This window comes from Scyliorhinus torazame, chromosome 5 (assembly GCF_047496885.1).
Source record: "Scyliorhinus torazame isolate Kashiwa2021f chromosome 5, sScyTor2.1, whole genome shotgun sequence".
Classification (NCBI taxonomy): Eukaryota; Metazoa; Chordata; class Chondrichthyes; order Carcharhiniformes; family Scyliorhinidae; genus Scyliorhinus; species Scyliorhinus torazame.
Window position 1 is genome coordinate 185253436 of NC_092711.1, and position 20867 is coordinate 185274302.

Consider the following 20867-nt stretch of genomic DNA (forward strand, 5'->3'; position numbering starts at 1 on the left):
TGGGCCTGTGCTCAGTGTAATGGGATGCTTGTCCCGGATTGTCGTATGTTGTGGTCCAGGGATGAGCAGTCGCCCACTGATTGAAGATGCAGTTGGCACGCTCTGATTCCAGCGGATGAATGAACATTACAGAGGCGGAATATTGCTGATTATCTGATTTTCCCAGTCACACAGTGCAGTGGAGGACGAGGGATCTATTGAGTTGTTCATTCTAACTGAACCAAACACTGTTCAGTTGTCAAAACTGTTCAATGTGGTCTGATTCCTGTGTTGTGCAATTTGCAATTTGTTGTCAAACAATCAGTTACTTCTGTGTGAACTCACTGTAACACATTGCAGCTGATACAGTTTTTGCGATTGGTTCTTAGTTACAATGTCCCAAATGCTGTTCTGGAAAAGGGAGACAAGCAAAAAGAAAAATAGGAGCAAACAACGTCCCTGAGTGGTCTCGAACCACCAACTTTTCGGTTAACAGCCGAACGCGCAAACCAATTGCGCCACAGAGACTTGGACATGAGCGCTTCTCAAGCTAGCTTAAACGAGGGTGTCAGTCACTGATAGCTTCACATTCCGACTGGCGGAATGACAATTATTTCCATCAGGTTTCTTTTTCCAAAATAAATAGTGGGGCAGTCATTTTGGACACATGGGTTCAGTCTGATCATTCCCACTGCAGAGGCATGTATGCCAGCGGGCACAAGCTCTCCTGCAACCGCTGCCATCCATTTGGGGACTTTATGATGTCCCATCTCATTGCTCAGCCATTGAATTGCAAATCTGAGAAACAAAGAATGGAATCCACAGAGAAGTAGATTGGCAGGCACTGGCGGAGGTGGTGTCCCATGATTGAGATTTAAATCTGTGGTCCCACTGCCCTGTAGGTGTCACTGTTTTGCAGGGAGCAGGGAACCGTGTACTATCCAACTTCTGTCCCTCGAACACGATAGCAAGAATAGATTCTCTCCTCATTATAGTGGTGCAGTTTGTGGAAGCTGTTCCGTTTCTTGCGACAGCGAATGCACTTCCTATCTGCGTGGTTCTCACCCCCAGAGCACAACAATGTATGCAGTGTAGAAAGATTGGTCACGCTAAGTTGCCCCAATTTCGCATTTTATAAGAAGCATGGAAACAATTTCAAATGGACTTTCATGTCTGAAAAGCACTTTGCTGTGGCGGTGGCGCTGGAAGGCGGTGTATTAATTCGAAGATTTCATTCTTTCTCATTTCCAAACCTGGTGTATTGATCCCTCTGCTCAGCGTATGATGTCCTTGACAGCCATTCAATCCCTGTTCCTAATAGTTGTGTACACTTCAAACAAACCTTCCTTTGGTTTCCTGCAGAATAATTTCTCGTAGCTCATCCTGATATGACTATTGCTCAGCAGGACAGCTAAATATTGTCCACTCATCGTTTAATTTTTATTTAATTCGGTTTGCATCTTGTTACGCGCCCATCCATCGCGACCAGGCCATTGTCGTTCCGTGACTCTGAGCCGATATTTCTTTCAGGGGCTTGAGAGGAGCTTGTCATTTTTAAAGTGAGGTAATTCATTGTACATGAGGGGGATCAAACAAACTAGCCTCACACTCGGAAAGAAGAGCTTTATGCGCTCACAAAGCAGCAACTGTGAGATGAACAAAGCTGTATGGTAAAAGTCACAGTTTGAGCGACGACTCAGCCGGGGGAATCGCGAGCATGGGTTCAACAAGCAGCATTATAATGGACCTGCGCCCAACGTGGTGCTCGAACACACGACCCTGAAATTAAGAGACTTAAATTCTACCGAGTGAGCGAGCTCGAAACACTAAGGATTTCAAATTACATCAAACATCACAGTGACATAACTGGCTGATTAGAGCGAATGTGAAGAAACATGCCTCCCAGAAGCCCATGGGTTCAAACCTCTCCACTCAATTATCAATAACATTATTCACAGCTTCCGAACCAAAGCGCACCTCCTTGAAACTATTGTGACCCAGTTTCCACACGAATTATTCCACGTGTTTAACATTTTCTCTTTTTGTGTCAGCATTTTCAGACGAAACTATCTTTAACAGTCGCCAGAAAGTGAATTGCAATCCTCACAGAGAAAAACGTTAAACACGTTCTGTACCAATAATTCCATGGGGATAATTTTCAGATTTACAGCAGTGTACTTTTTCCGAAATGAAAGAATTTTACGGTGAGAAGATATAGAATGTTAGTGTCAAATTTATTGCTGGCCTAGTTACACTCACTCAGGTTCGAATGAGCAGCTCAGAGGTTCAGTGAGTGGGCTGTATTAGACGGTCGTGATCGTGGGCCTGTGCTCAGTGTAATGGGATGCTTGTCCCGGATTGTCGTATGTTGTGTCCCAGGGATGAGCAGTAGCCCACTGATTGAAGCTGCAGTTGGCACGCTCTGATTCCAGCGGATGAATGGACATTACAGAGGCGGAATATTGCTGCTATTCTGATTTTCCCAGTCATACAGTGCAGTGGTGGACGAGGGATCTATTGAGTTGTTCATTCTAACTGAACCAAACTCTGTTCATTTGTCAAAACTGTTCAATGTTGTCTGATTCCTGTGTCGTGCAATTTGCAATTTGTTGTCAAACAATCAGTTACTTCCGTGTGAACTCACTGTAACACAGTGCAGCTGATACAGGTTTTGCGATTGGTTCTTAGTTGCAATGTCCCAAATGCTGTTCTGGAAAAGGGAGACAAGCAAAAAGAAAAATAGGAACAAGCCACGTCCCTGGATGGTTTCGAACCACCAACCTTTCGGTTAACAGCCGAACGCGCTAACCAATTGCGCCACAGACACTTGGCCAGGAGTGCTCCTCAAGCTAGCTTAAACGAGGGTGTCAGTCACTGATAGCTTCACATTCCGACTCGCGGAATGGCAATTATTTCCATCAGGTTTCTTTTTCCAAAGTAAATAGTGGGGCAGACATTTTGGACACATGGGTGCAGTCTGATCATTCCCACTGCAGAGGCATGTATGCCAGCGGGCACAAGATCTCCTGCAACGGCTGCCATCCATTTGGGGACTTTATGATGTCCCATCTCATTGCTCAGCGATTGAATTGCAAATCTGAGAGACAAAGAATGGAATCCACAGAGAAGTAGATTGGCAGGCACTGGCGGAGGTGGTGTCCCATGTTTGAGATTTTAATCTGTGGTCCCACTGCCCTGTAGGTGTCACTGTTTTGCAGGGAGCAGGGAACCGTGTCCTATCCAACTTCTGTCCCTCGAACACGATAGCAAGATTAGATTCTCTCCTCATCATAGTGGTGCAGTTTGTGGAAGCTGTTCCGTTTCTTGCGACAGTGAATGCATTTCCTATCTGCGTGATTCTCACCCCCAGAGCACAACAATGTATGCAATGTAGAAAGATTGGTCACGCTAAGTTGCCCCAAATTTCGCATTTTAAAAGAAGCATGGAAACAATTTCAAATCGACTTCCATGTCTGAAAAGCACTTTGGGGTGGTGGTGGTGCTGGAAGGCGGTGTATTAATTCGAAGATTTCATTCTTTCTTCATTTCCAAACCCGGTTTATTGACCCCACTGATCAGGGTATGATGTCCTTGAAGCCATAAAATCCATGTTCCTCATAGTTGAAAACACTTCAAACAAATCTCCCCTTGGTTTCCTGCAGAATAATTTCTCGTAGCTCATCCGGATATGACTATTGTCCAGTAGGACAGCCAAATATTCTCCACTCATCGTTTAACTTTTTTTTATTTCGGTTTGCATCTTGTTACGCGCCCATCGATCGCGATCAGGCAGTTGCCATTGTCGTTCCGTGACTCTGAGCAGATATTTCGTTCAGGGGCCTGAGAGGAGCTTGTCATTTTTGAAGAGCGGTAATTCATTGTACATGAGGGGGATCAAACAAACTGACCTCACACTCGGAAAGAAGTGCTTTATGCGCTCACAAAGCAGCAACTGTGAGATGAACAAAGCTGTATGGTAAAAGACACAGTTTGAGCGGCGACTCAGCCGGGGGAATCGCGAGCATGGGTTCAACAAGAAGCATTAAAATGGAACTGCGCCCAACGTGGTGCTCGAACACACGACCCAGAAATTAAGAGACTCACGTTCTACCGAGTGAGCGAGCCGGAAACATTAAGGATTTCAAATTACATCAAACATCGCAGTGACATAACTGGCTGAATGCAGCGAATGTGAAGAAACATGCCTCCCAGAAGTCCATGGGTTCAAACCTCTCCACTCAATTATCAATAACATTATTCACAGCTTCCGAACCAAAGCGCACCTCCTTGAAACTATTGTGACCCAGTTTCCACACGAATTATTCCACGTGTTTAACATTTTCTCGTTTTGTGTCAGCATTTTCAGACGAAACTATCTTTAACAGTCGCCAGAAAGTGAATTGCAATCCTGACAGAGAAAAAAGTTAAACCCGTTCTGTACCAATAATTCCATGGGGATAATTTTCAGATTTACAGCAGTATACTTTTTCCGTAATGAAAGAATTTTACGGTGAGAAGATATAGAATGTTAGTGTCAAATTTATTGCTGGCCTAGTTACACTCACTCAGGTTCGAATGAGCAGCTCAGAAGTTCAGTGAGTGGGCTGTATTATACCGTCGTGATCGTGGGCCTGTGCTCAGTGTAATGGGATGCTTGTCCCGGATTGTCGTATGTTGTGGTCCAGGGATGAGCAGTCGCCCACTGATTGAAGATGCAGTTGGCACGCTCTGATTCCAGCGGATGAATGAACATTACAGAGGCGGAATATTGCTGATTATCTGATTTTCCCAGCCACACAGTGCAGTGGAGGACGAGGGATCTATTGAGTTGTTCATTCTAACTGAACCAAACACTGTTCAGTTGTCAAAACTGTTCAATGTGGTCTGATTCCTGTGTTGTGCAATTTGCAATTTGTTGTCAAACAATCAGTTACTTCTGTGTGAACTCACTGTAACACATTGCAGCTGATACAGTTTTTGCGATTGGTTCTTAGTTACAATGTCCCAAATGCTGTTCTGGAAAAGGGAGACAAGCAAAAAGAAAAATAGGAGCAAACAACGTCCCTGAGTGGTCTCGAACCACCAACTTTTCGGTTAACAGCCGAACGCGCAAACCAATTGCGCCACAGAGACTTGGACATGAGCGCTTCTCAAGCTAGCTTAAACGAGGGTGTCAGTCACTGATAGCTTCACATTCCGACTGGCGGAATGACAATTATTTCCATCAGGTTTCTTTTTCCAAAATAAATAGTGGGGCAGTCATTTTGGACACATGGGTTCAGTCTGATCATTCCCACTGCAGAGGCATGTATGCCAGCGGGCACAAGCTCTCCTGCAACCGCTGCCATCCATTTGGGGACTTTATGATGTCCCATCTCATTGCTCAGCCATTGAATTGCAAATCTGAGAGACAAAGAATGGAATCCACAGAGAAGTAGATTGGCAGGCACTGGCGGAGGTGGTGTCCCATGATTGAGATTTAAATCTGTGGTCCCACTGCCCTGTAGGTGTCACTGTTTTGCAGGGAGCAGGGAACCGTGTACTATCCAACTTCTGTCCCTCGAACACGATAGCAAGAATAGATTCTCTCCTCATTATAGTGGTGCAGTTTGTGGAAGCTGTTCCGTTTCTTGCGACAGCGAATGCACTTCCTATCTGCGTGGTTCTCACCCCCAGAGCACAACAATGTATGCAGTGTAGAAAGATTGGTCACGCTAAGTTGCCCCAATTTCGCATTTTATAAGAAGCATGGAAACAATTTCAAATGGACTTTCATGTCTGAAAAGCACTTTGCTGTGGCGGTGGCGCTGGAAGGCGGTGTATTAATTCGAAGATTTCATTCTTTCTCATTTCCAAACCTGGTGTATTGATCCCTCTGCTCAGCGTATGATGTCCTTGACAGCCATTCAATCCCTGTTCCTAATAGTTGTGTACACTTCAAACAAACCTTCCTTTGGTTTCCTGCAGAATAATTTCTCGTAGCTCATCCTGATATGACTATTGCTCAGCAGGACAGCTAAATATTGTCCACTCATCGTTTAATTTTTATTTAATTCGGTTTGCATCTTGTTACGCGCCCATCCATCGCGACCAGGCCATTGTCGTTCCGTGACTCTGAGCAGATATTTCTTTCAGGGGCCTGAGAGGAGCTTGTCATTTTTAAAGTGAGGTAATTCATTGTACATGAGGGGGATCAAACAAACTAGCCTCACACTCGGAAAGAAGAGCTTTATGCGCTCACAAAGCAGCAACTGTGAGATGAACAAAGCTGTATGGTAAAAGTCACAGTTTGAGCGACGACTCAGCCGGGGGAATCGCGAGCATGGGTTCAACAAGCAGCATTATAATGGACCTGCGCCCAACGTGGTGCTCGAACACACGACCCTGAAATTAAGAGACTTAAATTCTACCGAGTGAGCGAGCTCGAAACACTAAGGATTTCACATTACATCAAACATCACAGTGACATAACTGGCTGATTAGAGCGAATGTGAAGAAACATGCCTCCCAGAAGCCCATGGGTTCAAACCTCTCCACTCAATTATCAATAACATTATTCACAGCTTCCGAACCAAAGCGCACCTCCTTGAAACTATTGTGACCCAGTTTCCACACGAATTATTCCACGTGTTTAACATTTTCTCTTTTTGTGTCAGCATTTTCAGACGAAACTATCTTTAACAGTCGCCAGAAAGTGAATTGCAATCCTCACAGAGAAAAACGTTAAACACGTTCTGTACCAATAATTCCATGGGGATAATTTTCAGATTTACAGCAGTGTACTTTTTCCGAAATGAAAGAATTTTACGGTGAGAAGATATAGAATGTTAGTGTCAAATTTATTGCTGGCCTAGTTACACTCACTCAGGTTCGAATGAGCAGCTCAGAGGTTCAGTGAGTGGGCTGTATTAGACGGTCGTGATCGTGGGCCTGTGCTCAGTGTAATGGGATGCTTGTCCCGGATTGTCGTATGTTGTGTCCCAGGGATGAGCAGTAGCCCACTGATTGAAGCTGCAGTTGGCACGCTCTGATTCCAGCGGATGAATGGACATTACAGAGGCGGAATATTGCTGCTATTCTGATTTTCCCAGTCATACAGTGCAGTGGTGGACGAGGGATCTATTGAGTTGTTCATTCTAACTGAACCAAACTCTGTTCATTTGTCAAAACTGTTCAATGTTGTCTGATTCCTGTGTCGTGCAATTTGCAATTTGTTGTCAAACAATCAGTTACTTCCGTGTGAACTCACTGTAACACAGTGCAGCTGATACAGGTTTTGCGATTGGTTCTTAGTTGCAATGTCCCAAAGGCTGTTCTGGAAAAGGGAGACAAGCAAAAAGAAAAATAGGAACAAGCCACGTCCCTGGATGGTTTCGAACCACCAACCTTTCGGTTAACAGCCGAACGCGCTAACCAATTGCGCCACAGAGACTTGGCCAGGAGTGCTCCTCAAGCTAGCTTAAACGAGGGTGTCAGTCACTGATAGCTTCACATTCCGACTCGCGGAATGGCAATTATTTCCATCAGGTTTCTTTTTCCAAAGTAAATAGTGGGGCAGACATTTTGGACACATGGGTTCAGTCTGATCATTCCCACTGCAGAGGCATGTATGCCAGCGGGCACAAGATCTCCTGCAACGGCTGCCATCCATTTGGGGACTTTATGATGTCCCATCTCATTGCTCAGCGATTGAATTGCAAATCTGAGAGACAAAGAATGGAATCCACAGAGAAGTAGATTGGCAGGCACTGGCGGAGGTGGTGTCCCATGTTTGAGATTTTAATCTGTGGTCCCACTGCCCTGTAGGTGTCACTGTTTTGCAGGGAGCAGGGAACCGTGTCCTATCCAACTTCTGTCCCTCGAACACGATAGCAAGATTAGATTCTCTCCTCATCATAGTGGTGCAGTTTGTGGAAGCTGTTCCGTTTCTTGCGACAGTGAATGCATTTCCTATCTGCGTGATTCTCACCCCCAGAGCACAACAATGTATGCAATGTAGAAAGATTGGTCACGCTAAGTTGCCCCAAATTTCGCATTTTAAAAGAAGCATGGAAACAATTTCAAATCGACTTCCATGTCTGAAAAGCACTTTGGGGTGGTGGTGGTGCTGGAAGGCGGTGTATTAATTCGAAGATTTCATTCTTTCTTCATTTCCAAACCCGGTTTATTGACCCCACTGATCAGGGTATGATGTCCTTGAAGCCATAAAATCCATGTTCCTCATAGTTGAAAACACTTCAAACAAATCTCCCCTTGGTTTCCTGCAGAATAATTTCTCGTAGCTCATCCGGATATGACTATTGTCCAGTAGGACAGCCAAATATTCTCCACTCATCGTTTAACTTTTTTTTATTTCGGTTTGCATCTTGTTACGCGCCCATCGATCGCGATCAGGCAGTTGCCATTGTCGTTCCGTGACTCTGAGCAGATATTTCGTTCAGGGGCCTGAGAGGAGCTTGTCATTTTTGAAGAGCGGTAATTCATTGTACATGAGGGGGATCAAACAAACTGACCTCACACTCGGAAAGAAGTGCTTTATGCGCTCACAAAGCAGCAACTGTGAGATGAACAAAGCTGTATGGTAAAAGACACAGTTTGAGCGGCGACTCAGCCGGGGGAATCGCGAGCATGGGTTCAACAAGAAGCATTAAAATGGAACTGCGCCCAACGTGGTGCTCGAACACACGACCCAGAAATTAAGAGACTCACGTTCTACCGAGTGAGCGAGCCGGAAACATTAAGGATTTCAAATTACATCAAACATCGCAGTGACATAACTGGCTGAATGCAGCGAATGTGAAGAAACATGCCTCCCAGAAGCCCATGGGTTCAAACCTCTCCACTCAATTATCAATAACATTATTCACAGCTTCCGAACCAAAGCGCACCTCCTTGAAACTATTGTGACCCAGTTTCCACACGAATTATTCCACGTGTTTAACATTTTCTCGTTTTGTGTCAGCATTTTCAGACGAAACTATCTTTAACAGTCGCCAGAAAGTGAATTGCAATCCTGACAGAGAAAAAAGTTAAACCCGTTCTGTACCAATAATTCCATGGGGATAATTTTCAGATTTACAGCAGTATACTTTTTCCGTAATGAAAGAATTTTACGGTGAGAAGATATAGAATGTTAGTGTCAAATTTATTGCTGGCCTAGTTACACTCACTCAGGTTCGAATGAGCAGCTCAGAAGTTCAGTGAGTGGGCTGTATTATACCGTCGTGATCGTGGGCCTGTGCTCAGTGTAATGGGATGCTTGTCCCGGATTGTCGTATGTTGTGGTCCAGGGATGAGCAGTCGCCCACTGATTGAAGATGCAGTTGGCACGCTCTGATTCCAGCGGATGAATGAACATTACAGAGGCGGAATATTGCTGATTATCTGATTTTCCCAGCCACACAGTGCAGTGGAGGACGAGGGATCTATTGAGTTGTTCATTCTAACTGAACCAAACACTGTTCAGTTGTCAAAACTGTTCAATGTGGTCTGATTCCTGTGTTGTGCAATTTGCAATTTGTTGTCAAACAATCAGTTACTTCTGTGTGAACTCACTGTAACACATTGCAGCTGATACAGTTTTTGCGATTGGTTCTTAGTTACAATGTCCCAAATGCTGTTCTGGAAAAGGGAGACAAGCAAAAAGAAAAATAGGAGCAAACAACGTCCCTGAGTGGTCTCGAACCACCAACTTTTCGGTTAACAGCCGAACGCGCAAACCAATTGCGCCACAGAGACTTGGACATGAGCGCTTCTCAAGCTAGCTTAAACGAGGGTGTCAGTCACTGATAGCTTCACATTCCGACTGGCGGAATGACAATTATTTCCATCAGGTTTCTTTTTCCAAAATAAATAGTGGGGCAGTCATTTTGGACACATGGGTTCAGTCTGATCATTCCCACTGCAGAGGCATGTATGCCAGCGGGCACAAGCTCTCCTGCAACCGCTGCCATCCATTTGGGGACTTTATGATGTCCCATCTCATTGCTCAGCCATTGAATTGCAAATCTGAGAGACAAAGAATGGAATCCACAGAGAAGTAGATTGGCAGGCACTGGCGGAGGTGGTGTCCCATGATTGAGATTTAAATCTGTGGTCCCACTGCCCTGTAGGTGTCACTGTTTTGCAGGGAGCAGGGAACCGTGTACTATCCAACTTCTGTCCCTCGAACACGATAGCAAGAATAGATTCTCTCCTCATTATAGTGGTGCAGTTTGTGGAAGCTGTTCCGTTTCTTGCGACAGCGAATGCACTTCCTATCTGCGTGGTTCTCACCCCCAGAGCACAACAATGTATGCAGTGTAGAAAGATTGGTCACGCTAAGTTGCCCCAATTTCGCATTTTATAAGAAGCATGGAAACAATTTCAAATGGACTTTCATGTCTGAAAAGCACTTTGCTGTGGCGGTGGCGCTGGAAGGCGGTGTATTAATTCGAAGATTTCATTCTTTCTCATTTCCAAACCTGGTGTATTGATCCCTCTGCTCAGCGTATGATGTCCTTGACAGCCATTCAATCCCTGTTCCTAATAGTTGTGTACACTTCAAACAAACCTTCCTTTGGTTTCCTGCAGAATAATTTCTCGTAGCTCATCCTGATATGACTATTGCTCAGCAGGACAGCTAAATATTGTCCACTCATCGTTTAATTTTTATTTAATTCGGTTTGCATCTTGTTACGCGCCCATCCATCGCGACCAGGCCATTGTCGTTCCGTGACTCTGAGCAGATATTTCTTTCAGGGGCCTGAGAGGAGCTTGTCATTTTTAAAGTGAGGTAATTCATTGTACATGAGGGGGATCAAACAAACTAGCCTCACACTCGGAAAGAAGAGCTTTATGCGCTCACAAAGCAGCAACTGTGAGATGAACAAAGCTGTATGGTAAAAGTCACAGTTTGAGCGACGACTCAGCCGGGGGAATCGCGAGCATGGGTTCAACAAGCAGCATTATAATGGACCTGCGCCCAACGTGGTGCTCGAACACACGACCCTGAAATTAAGAGACTTAAATTCTACCGAGTGAGCGAGCTCGAAACACTAAGGATTTCACATTACATCAAACATCACAGTGACATAACTGGCTGATTAGAGCGAATGTGAAGAAACATGCCTCCCAGAAGCCCATGGGTTCAAACCTCTCCACTCAATTATCAATAACATTATTCACAGCTTCCGAACCAAAGCGCACCTCCTTGAAACTATTGTGACCCAGTTTCCACACGAATTATTCCACGTGTTTAACATTTTCTCTTTTTGTGTCAGCATTTTCAGACGAAACTATCTTTAACAGTCGCCAGAAAGTGAATTGCAATCCTCACAGAGAAAAACGTTAAACACGTTCTGTACCAATAATTCCATGGGGATAATTTTCAGATTTACAGCAGTGTACTTTTTCCGAAATGAAAGAATTTTACGGTGAGAAGATATAGAATGTTAGTGTCAAATTTATTGCTGGCCTAGTTACACTCACTCAGGTTCGAATGAGCAGCTCAGAGGTTCAGTGAGTGGGCTGTATTAGACCGTCGTGATCGTGGGCCTGTGCTCAGTGTAATGAGATGCTTGTCCCGGATTGTCGTATGTTGTGTCCCAGGGATGAGCAGTAGCCCACTGATTGAAGCTGCAGTTGGCACGCTCTGATTCCAGCGGATGAATGGACATTACAGAGGCGGAATATTGCTGCTATTCTGATTTTCCCAGTCATACAGTGCAGTGGTGGACGAGGGATCTATTGAGTTGTTCATTCTAACTGAACCAAACTCTGTTCATTTGTCAAAACTGTTCAATGTTGTCTGATTCCTGTGTCGTGCAATTTGCAATTTGTTGTCAAACAATCAGTTACTTCCGTGTGAACTCACTGTAACACAGTGCAGCTGATACAGTTTTTGCGATTGGTTCTTAGTTGCAATGTCCCAAATGCTGTTCTGGAAAAGGGAGACAAGCAAAAAGAAAAATAGGAACAAGCCACGTCCCTGGGTGGTCTCGAACCACCAACCTTTCGGTTAACAGCCGAGCGCGCTAACCAATTGCGCCACAGAGACTTGGTCAGGAGTGCTCCTCAAGCTAGCTTAAACGAGGGTGTCAGTCACTGATAGCTTCACATTCCGACTGGCGGAATGACAATTATTTCCATCAGGTTTCTTTTTCCAAAATAAATAGTGGGGCAGTCATTTTGGACACATGGGTTCAGTCTGATCATTCCCACTGCAGAGGCATGTATGCCAGCGGGCACACGCTCTCCTGCAACCGCTGCCATCCATTTGGGGACTTTATGATGTCCCATCTCATTGCTCAGCCATTGAATTGCAAATCTGAGAGACAAAGAATGGAATCCACAGAGAAGTAGATTGGCAGGCACTGGCGGAGGTGGTGTCCCATGATTGAGATTTAAATCTGTGGTCCCACTGCCCTGTAGGTGTCACTGTTTTGCAGGGAGCAGGGAACCGTGTACTATCCAACTTCTGTCCCTCGAACACGATAGCAAGAATAGATTCTCTCCTCATTATAGTGGTGCAGTTTGTGGAAGCTGTTCCGTTTCTTGCGACAGCGAATGCACTTCCTATCTGCGTGGTTCTCACCCCCAGAGCACAACAATGTATGCAGTGTAGAAAGATTGGTCACGCTAAGTTGCCCCAATTTCGCATTTTATAAGAAGCATGGAAACAATTTCAAATGGACTTTCATGTCTGAAAAGCACTTTGCTGTGGCGGTGGCGCTGGAAGGCGGTGTATTAATTCGAAGATATCATTCTTTCTCATTTCCAAACCTGGTGTATTGATCCCTCTGCTCAGCGTATGATGTCCTTGACAGCCATTCAATCCCTGTTCCTAATAGTTGTGTACACTTCAAACAAACCTTCCTTTGGTTTCCTGCAGAATAATTTCTCGTAGCTCATCCTGATATGACTATTGCTCAGCAGGACAGCTAAATATTGTCCACTCATCGTTTAATTTTTATTTAATTCGGTTTGCATCTTGTTACGCGCCCATCCATCGCGACCAGGCCATTGTCGTTCCGTGACTCTGAGCAGATATTTCTTTCAGGGGCCTGAGAGGAGCTTGTCATTTTTAAAGTGAGGTAATTCATTGTACATGAGGGGGATCAAACAAACTAGCCTCACACTCGGAAAGAAGAGCTTTATGCGCTCACAAAGCAGCAACTGTGAGATGAACAAAGCTGTATGGTAAAAGTCACAGTTTGAGCGACGACTCAGCCGGGGGAATCGCGAGCATGGGTTCAACAAGCAGCATTATAATGGACCTGCGCCCAACGTGGTGCTCGAACACACGACCCTGAAATTAAGAGACTTAAATTCTACCGAGTGAGCGAGCTCGAAACACTAAGGATTTCAAATTACATCAAACATCACAGTGACATAACTGGCTGATTAGAGCGAATGTGAAGAAACATGCCTCCCAGAAGCCCATGGGTTCAAACCTCTCCACTCAATTATCAATAACATTATTCACAGCTTCCGAACCAAAGCGCACCTCCTTGAAACTATTGTGACCCAGTTTCCACACGAATTATTCCACGTGTTTAACATTTTCTCTTTTTGTGTCAGCATTTTCAGACGAAACTATCTTTAACAGTCGCCAGAAAGTGAATTGCAATCCTCACAGAGAAAAACGTTAAACACGTTCTGTACCAATAATTCCATGGGGATAATTTTCAGATTTACAGCAGTGTACTTTTTCCGAAATGAAAGAATTTTACGGTGAGAAGATATAGAATGTTAGTGTCAAATTTATTGCTGGCCTAGTTACACTCACTCAGGTTCGAATGAGCAGCTCAGAGGTTCAGTGAGTGGGCTGTATTAGACGGTCGTGATCGTGGGCCTGTGCTCAGTGTAATGGGATGCTTGTCCCGGATTGTCGTATGTTGTGTCCCAGGGATGAGCAGTAGCCCACTGATTGAAGCTGCAGTTGGCACGCTCTGATTCCAGCGGATGAATGGACATTACAGAGGCGGAATATTGCTGCTATTCTGATTTTCCCAGTCATACAGTGCAGTGGTGGACGAGGGATCTATTGAGTTGTTCATTCTAACTGAACCAAACTCTGTTCATTTGTCAAAACTGTTCAATGTTGTCTGATTCCTGTGTCGTGCAATTTGCAATTTGTTGTCAAACAATCAGTTACTTCCGTGTGAACTCACTGTAACACAGTGCAGCTGATACAGTTTTTGCGATTGGTTCTTAGTTGCAATGTCCCAAATGCTGTTCTGGAAAAGGGAGACAAGCAAAAAGAAAAATAGGAACAAGCCACGTCCCTGGGTGGTCTCGAACCACCAACCTTTCGGTTAACAGCCGAACGCGCTAACCAATTGCGCCACAGAGACTTGGCCAGGAGTGCTCCTCAAGCTAGCTTAAACGAGGGTGTCAGTCACTGACAGCTTCACATTCCGACTCGCGGAATAACAATTATTTCCATCATGTTTCTTTTTCCAAAATAAATAGTGGGGCAGACATTTTGGACACATGGGTTCAGTCTGATCATTCCCACTGCAGAGGCATGTATGCCAGCGGGCACAAGCTCTCCTGCAGCCGCTGCCATCCATCTGGGGACTTAATGATGTCCCATCACATTGCTCAGCCACTGAATTGCAAATCTGAGAGACAAAGAATGGAATCCACAGAGAAGTAGATTCGCACTGGCGGAGCTGGTGTCCCATGTTTGAGATTTTAATCTGTGGTCCCACTGCCCGGCAGATGTCACTGTTTTGCAGGGAGCAGGGAGCCGTGTCCTATCCAACTCCTGTCCATAGAACACGATAGCAAGAATAGATTCTCTCCTCATTATAGTGGTGCAGTTTGTGGAAGCTGTTCCGTTTCTTGCGACAGTGAATGCACTTCCTATCTGCGTGGTTCTCACCCCCAGAGCACAACAATGTATGCAATGTAGAAAGATTGGTCACGCGAAGTTGCCCCAAATTTCGCATTTTAAAAGAAGCATGGAAACAATTTCAAATGGACTTCCATGTCTGAAAAGCACTTTGGGGTGGCGGTGGTGCTGGAAGGCGGTGTATTAATTCGAAGATTTCATTCTTTCTCATTTCCAAACCCGGTTTATTGACCCACACTGCTCAGGGTATGATGTCCTTGAAGCCATAAAATCCATGTTCCTCATAGTTGAAAACACTTCAAACAAATCTCCCCTTGGTTTCCTGCAGAATAATTTCTCGTAGCTCATCCTGATATGACTATTGTCCAGCAGGACAGCCAAATATTCTCCACTCATCGTTTAACTTTTTTTTATTTCGGTTTGCATCTTGTTACGCGCCCATCCATCGCGAACAGGCCGTTGCCATTGTCGGTCCGTGACTTTGAGCAGATTTTTCGTCAGGGGCCTGAGAGGAGCTTGTCATGTTTAATGTGCGGTAATTCATTGTACATGAGGGGGATCAAACAAACTAGCCTCACACTCGGAAAGAAGAGCTTTATGCGCTCACAAAGCAGCAACTGTGACATGAACAAAGCTGTATGGTAAAAGACACAGTTTGAGCGGCGACTCAGCCGGTGGAATCGCGAGCATGGGTTCAACAAGCAGCATTAAAATGGACCTGCGCCCAACGTGGTGCTCGAACACACGACCCTAAAATTAAGAGACTTATGTTCTACCGAGTGAGCGAGCCGGAAATATTAAGGATTTCAAATTACATCAAACATCGCAGTGACATAACTGGCTGATTGCAGCGAATGTGAAGAAGCATGCCTCCCAGAAGCCCATGGGTTCAAACCTCTCCACTCAATTATCAATAACACTATTCACAGCTTCCGAACCAAAGCGCACCTCCTTGAAACTATTGTGACCCAGTTTCCACACGAATTATTCCACGTGTTTAACATTTTCTCTTTTTGTGTCAGCATTTTCAGACGAAACTATCTTTAACAGTCGCCAGAAAGTGAATTGCAATCCTGACAGAGAAAAACGTTAAACACGTTCTGTACCAATAATTCCATGGGGATAATTTTCAGATTTACAGCAGTGTACTTTTTCCGAAATGAAAGAATTTTACGGTGAGAAGATATAGAATGTTAGTGTCAAATTTATTGCTGGCCGAGTTACACTCACTCAGGTTCGAATGAGCAGCTCAGAGGTTCAGTGAGTGGGCTGTATTAGACCGTCGTGATCGTGGGCCTGTGCTCAGTGTAATGGGATGCTTGTCCCGGATTGTCGTATGTTGTGTCCCAGGGATGAGCAGTAGCCCACTGATTGAAGCTGCAGTTGGCACGCTCTGATTCCAGCGGATGAATGGACATTACAGAGGCGGAATATTGCTGCTATTCTGATTTTCCCAGTCATACAGTGCAGTGGTGGACGAGGGATCTATTGAGTTGTTCATTCTAACTGAACCAAACTCTGTTCATTTGTCAAAACTGTTCAATGTTGTCTGATTCCTGTGTCGTGCAATTTGCAATTTGTTGTCAAACAATCAGTTACTTCCGTGTGAACTCACTGTAACACAGTGCAGCTGATACAGTTTTTGCGATTGGTTCTTAGTTGCAATGTCCCAAATGCTGTTCTGGAAAAGGGAGACAAGCAAAAAGAAAAATAGGAGCAAACCACGTCCCTGGATGGTCTCGAACCACCAACCTTTCGGTTAACAGCAGAACGCGCTAACCAATTGCGCCACAGAGACTTGGACATGAGCGATCCTCAAGCTAGCTGAAACGAGGGTGTCAGTCACTGATAGCTTCACATTCCGACTCGCGGAATGACAATTATTTCCATCAGGTTTCTTTTTCCAAAGAAAATAGTGGGGCAGACATTTTGGACACATGGGTTCAGTCTGATCATTCCCACTGCAGAGGCATGTATGCCAGCGGGCACAAGATCTCCTGCAACCGCTGCCATCCATTTGGGGACTTTATGATGTCCCATCTCATTGCTCAGCGATTGAATTGCAAATCTGAGAGACAAAGAATGGAATCCACAGAGAAGTAGATTGGCAGGCACTGGCGGAGGTGGTGTCCCATGTTTGAGATTTTAATCTGTGGTCCCACTGCCCTGTAGGTGTCACTGTTTTGCAGGGAGCAGGGAACCGTGTCCTATCCAACTTCGGTCCCTCGAACACGATAGCAAGATTAGATTCTCTCCTCATTATAGTGGTGCAGTTTGTGGAAGCTGTTCCGTTTCTTGCGACAGTGAATGCATTTCCTATCTGCGTGATTCTCACCCCCAGAGCACAACAATGTATGCAATGTAGAAAGATTGGTCACGCTAAGTTGCCCCAAATTTCGCATTTTAAAAGAAGCATGGAAACAATTTCAAATGGACTTCCATGTCTGAAAAGCACTTTGGGGTGGCGGTGGTGCTGGAAGGCGGTGTATTAATTCGAAGATTTCATTCTTTCTTCATTTCCAAACCCGGTTTATTGACCCCACTGATCAGGGTATGATGTCCTTGAAGCCATAAAATCCATGTTCCTCATAGTTGAAAACACTTCAAACAAATCTCCCCTTGGTTTCCTGCAGAATAATTTCTCGTAGCTCATCCTGATATGACTATTGTCCAGCAGGACAGCCAAATATTCTCCACTCATCGTTTAACTTTTTTTTATTTCGGTTTGCATCTTGTTACGCGCCCATCCATCGCGAACAGGCCGTTGCCATTGTCGGTCCGTGACTTTGAGCAGATTTTTCGTCAGGGGCCTGAGAGGAGCTTGTCATGTTTAATGTGCGGTAATTCATTGTACATGAGGGGGATCAAACAAACTAGCCTCACACTCGGAAAGAAGAGCTTTATGCGCTCACAAAGCAGCAACTGTGACATGAACAAAGCTGTATGGTAAAAGACACAGTTTGAGCGGCGACTCAGCCGGTGGAATCGCGAGCATGGGTTCAACAAGCAGCATTAAAATGGACCTGCGCCCAACGTGGTGCTCGAACACACGACCCTAAAATTAAGAGACTTATGTTCTACCGAGTGAGCGAGCCGGAAATATTAAGGATTTCAAATTACATCAAACATCGCAGTGACATAACTGGCTGATTGCAGCGAATGTGAAGAAGCATGCCTCCCAGAAGCCCATGGGTTCAAACCTCTCCACTCAATTATCAATAACACTATTCACAGCTTCCGAACCAAAGCGCACCTCCTTGAAACTATTGTGACCCAGTTTCCACACGAATTATTCCACGTGTTTAACATTTTCTCTTTTTGTGTCAGCATTTTCAGACGAAACTATCTTTAACAGTCGCCAGAAAGTGAATTGCAATCCTGACAGAGAAAAACGTTAAACACGTTCTGTACCAATAATTCCATGGGGATAATTTTCAGATTTACAGCAGTGTACTTTTTCCGAAATGAAAGAATTTTACGGTGAGAAGATATAGAATGTTAGTGTCAAATTTATTGCTGGCCGAGTTACACTCACTCAGGTTCGAATGAGCAGCTCAGAGGTTCAGTGAGTGGGCTGTATTAGACCGTCGTGATCGTGGGCCTGTGCTCAGTGTAATGGGATGCTTGTCCCGGATTGTCGTATGTTGTGTCCCAGGGATGAGCAGTAGCCCACTGATTGAAGCTGCAGTTGGCACGCTCTGATTCCAGCGGATGAATGGACATTACAGAGGCGGAATATTGCTGCTATTCTGATTTTCCCAGTCATACAGTGCAGTGGTGGACGAGGGATCTATTGAGTTGTTCATTCTAACTGAACCAAACTCTGTTCATTTGTCAAAACTGTTCAATGTTGTCTGATTCCTGTGTCGTGCAATTTGCAATTTGTTGTCAAACAATCAGTTACTTCCGTGTGAACTCACTGTAACACAGTGCAGCTGATACAGTTTTTGCGATTGGTTCTTAGTTGCAATGTCCCAAATGCTGTTCTGGAAAAGGGAGACAAGCAAAAAGAAAAATAGGAGCAAACCACGTCCCTGGATGGTCTCGAACCACCAACCTTTCGGCTAACAGCAGAACGCGCTAACCAATTGCGCCACAGAGACTTGGACATGAGCGATCCTCAAGCTAGCTGAAACGAGGGTGTCAGTCACTGATAGCTTCACATTCCGACTCGCGGAATGACAATTATTTCCATCAGGTTTCTTTTTCCAAAGAAAATAGTGGGGCAGACATTTTGGACACATGGGTTCAGTCTGATCATTCCCACTGCAGAGGCATGTATGCCAGCGGGCACAAGATCTCCTGCAACCGCTGCCATCCATTTGGGGACTTTATGATGTCCCATCTCATTGCTCAGCGATTGAATTGCAAATCTGAGAGACAAAGAATGGAATCCACAGAGAAGTAGATTGGCAGGCACTGGCGGAGGTGGTGTCCCATGTTTGAGATTTTAATCTGTGGTCCCACTGCCCTGTAGGTGTCACTGTTTTGCAGGGAGCAGGGAACCGTGTCCTATCCAACTTCGGTCCCTCGAACACGATAGCAAGATTAGATTCTCTCCTCATTATAGTGGTGCAGTTTGTGGAAGCTGTTCCGTTTCTTGCGACAGTGAATGCATTTCCTATCTGCGTGATTCTCACCCCCAGAGCACAACAATGTATGCAATGTAGAAAGATTGGTCACGCTAAGTTGCCCCAAATTTCGCATTTTAAAAGAAGCATGGAAACAATTTCAAATGGACTTCCATGTCTGAAAAGCACTTTGGGGTGGCGGTGGTGCTGGAAGGCGGTGTATTAATTCGAAGATTTCATTCTTTCTTCATTTCCAAACCCGGTTTATTGACCCCACTGATCAGGGTATGATGTCCTTGAAGCCATAAAATCCATGTTCCTCATAGTTGAAAACACTTCAAACAAATCTCCCCTTGGTTTCCTGCAGAATAATTTCTCGTAGCTCATCCGGATATGACTATTGTCCAGTAGGACAGCCAAATATTCTCCATTCATCGTTTAACTTTTTTTTATTTCGGTTTGCATCTTGTTACGCGCCCATCCATCGCGATCAGGCCGTTGCCATTGTCGTTGCGTGACTCTGAGCAGATTTTTCGTTCAGGGGCCTGAGAGGAGCTTGTCATGTTTAAAGTGCGGTAATTCATTGTACATGAGGGGGATCAAAAAAACTAGCCTCACACTCGGAAAGAAGAGCTTTATGCGCTCACAAAGCAGCAACTGTGAGATGAACAAAGCTGTATGGTAAAAGACACAGTTTGAGCGGCGCCTCAGCCGGGGGAATCGCGAGCATGGGTTCAACAAGCAGCATGAAAATGGATCTGCGCCCAACGTGGTGCTCGAACACACGACCCTGAAATTAAGAGACTCGTGTTCTACCGAGTGAGCGAGCCGGAAATATTAAGGATTTCAAATTACATCAAACATCGCAGTGACATAACTGGCTCATTGCAGCGAATGTTAAGAAACATGCCTCGCAGAAGCCCATGGGGTCTAACCTCTCCACTAAATTATCAACAACATTATTCACAGCTTCCGAACCTAAGCACACCTCCTTGAAACTATTGTGACCCAGTTTCCACACGAATTATTCCACGTGTTTAACATTTTCTCGTTTTGTGTCAGCATTTTCAGACGAAACTATCTTTAACAGTCGCCAGAAAGTGAATTGCAATCCTGACAGAGAAAAAAGTTAAACCCGTTCTGTACCAATAATTCCATGGGGATAATTTTCAGATTTACAGCAGTATACTTTTTCCGAAATGAAAGAATTTTACGGTGAGAAGATATAGAATGTTAGTGTCAAATTTATTGCTGGCCGAGTTACACTCACTCAGGTTCGAATGAGCAGCTCAGAGATTCAGTGAGTGGGCTGTATTAGACCGTCGTGATCGCGGGCCTGTGCTCAGTGTCATGGGATGCTTGACCCGGGTTGTCGTATGTTGTGTCCCAGGGATGAGCAGTAGCCCACTGATTGAAGCTGCAGTTGGCACGCTCTGATTCCAGCGGATGAATGGACATTGCAGAGGCGGAATATTGCT

The 20867-nt window shown here is 44.9% G+C and overlaps 9 non-coding genes across 9 annotated transcripts; all 9 read right to left on the bottom strand.

Annotated features, from left to right (window-relative positions):
- Nucleotides 1-433: 433 nt before the first annotated feature.
- On the bottom strand, nucleotides 434-507 carry trnan-guu (transfer RNA asparagine (anticodon GUU)). The gene has a single exon. It is a non-coding gene; the product is annotated as a tRNA-Asn (tRNA).
- A 2225-nt stretch (nucleotides 508-2732) lies between these two features.
- trnan-guu (transfer RNA asparagine (anticodon GUU)) lies at nucleotides 2733-2806 on the bottom strand. Its single transcript has one exon. It is a non-coding gene; the product is annotated as a tRNA-Asn (tRNA).
- A 2232-nt stretch (nucleotides 2807-5038) lies between these two features.
- Nucleotides 5039-5112, bottom strand: trnan-guu (transfer RNA asparagine (anticodon GUU)). The gene has a single exon. It is a non-coding gene; the product is annotated as a tRNA-Asn (tRNA).
- Nucleotides 5113-7337: 2225 nt separating this feature from the next.
- On the bottom strand, nucleotides 7338-7411 carry trnan-guu (transfer RNA asparagine (anticodon GUU)). The gene has a single exon. It is a non-coding gene; the product is annotated as a tRNA-Asn (tRNA).
- Nucleotides 7412-9643: 2232 nt separating this feature from the next.
- On the bottom strand, nucleotides 9644-9717 carry trnan-guu (transfer RNA asparagine (anticodon GUU)). Its single transcript has one exon. It is a non-coding gene; the product is annotated as a tRNA-Asn (tRNA).
- A 2225-nt stretch (nucleotides 9718-11942) lies between these two features.
- Nucleotides 11943-12016, bottom strand: trnan-guu (transfer RNA asparagine (anticodon GUU)). The gene has a single exon. It is a non-coding gene; the product is annotated as a tRNA-Asn (tRNA).
- Nucleotides 12017-14241: 2225 nt separating this feature from the next.
- trnan-guu (transfer RNA asparagine (anticodon GUU)) lies at nucleotides 14242-14315 on the bottom strand. Its single transcript has one exon. It is a non-coding gene; the product is annotated as a tRNA-Asn (tRNA).
- Nucleotides 14316-16542: 2227 nt separating this feature from the next.
- On the bottom strand, nucleotides 16543-16616 carry trnan-guu (transfer RNA asparagine (anticodon GUU)). The gene has a single exon. It is a non-coding gene; the product is annotated as a tRNA-Asn (tRNA).
- A 2231-nt stretch (nucleotides 16617-18847) lies between these two features.
- trnan-guu (transfer RNA asparagine (anticodon GUU)) lies at nucleotides 18848-18921 on the bottom strand. Its single transcript has one exon. It is a non-coding gene; the product is annotated as a tRNA-Asn (tRNA).
- Between the last annotated feature and the right edge of the window lie 1946 nt (nucleotides 18922-20867).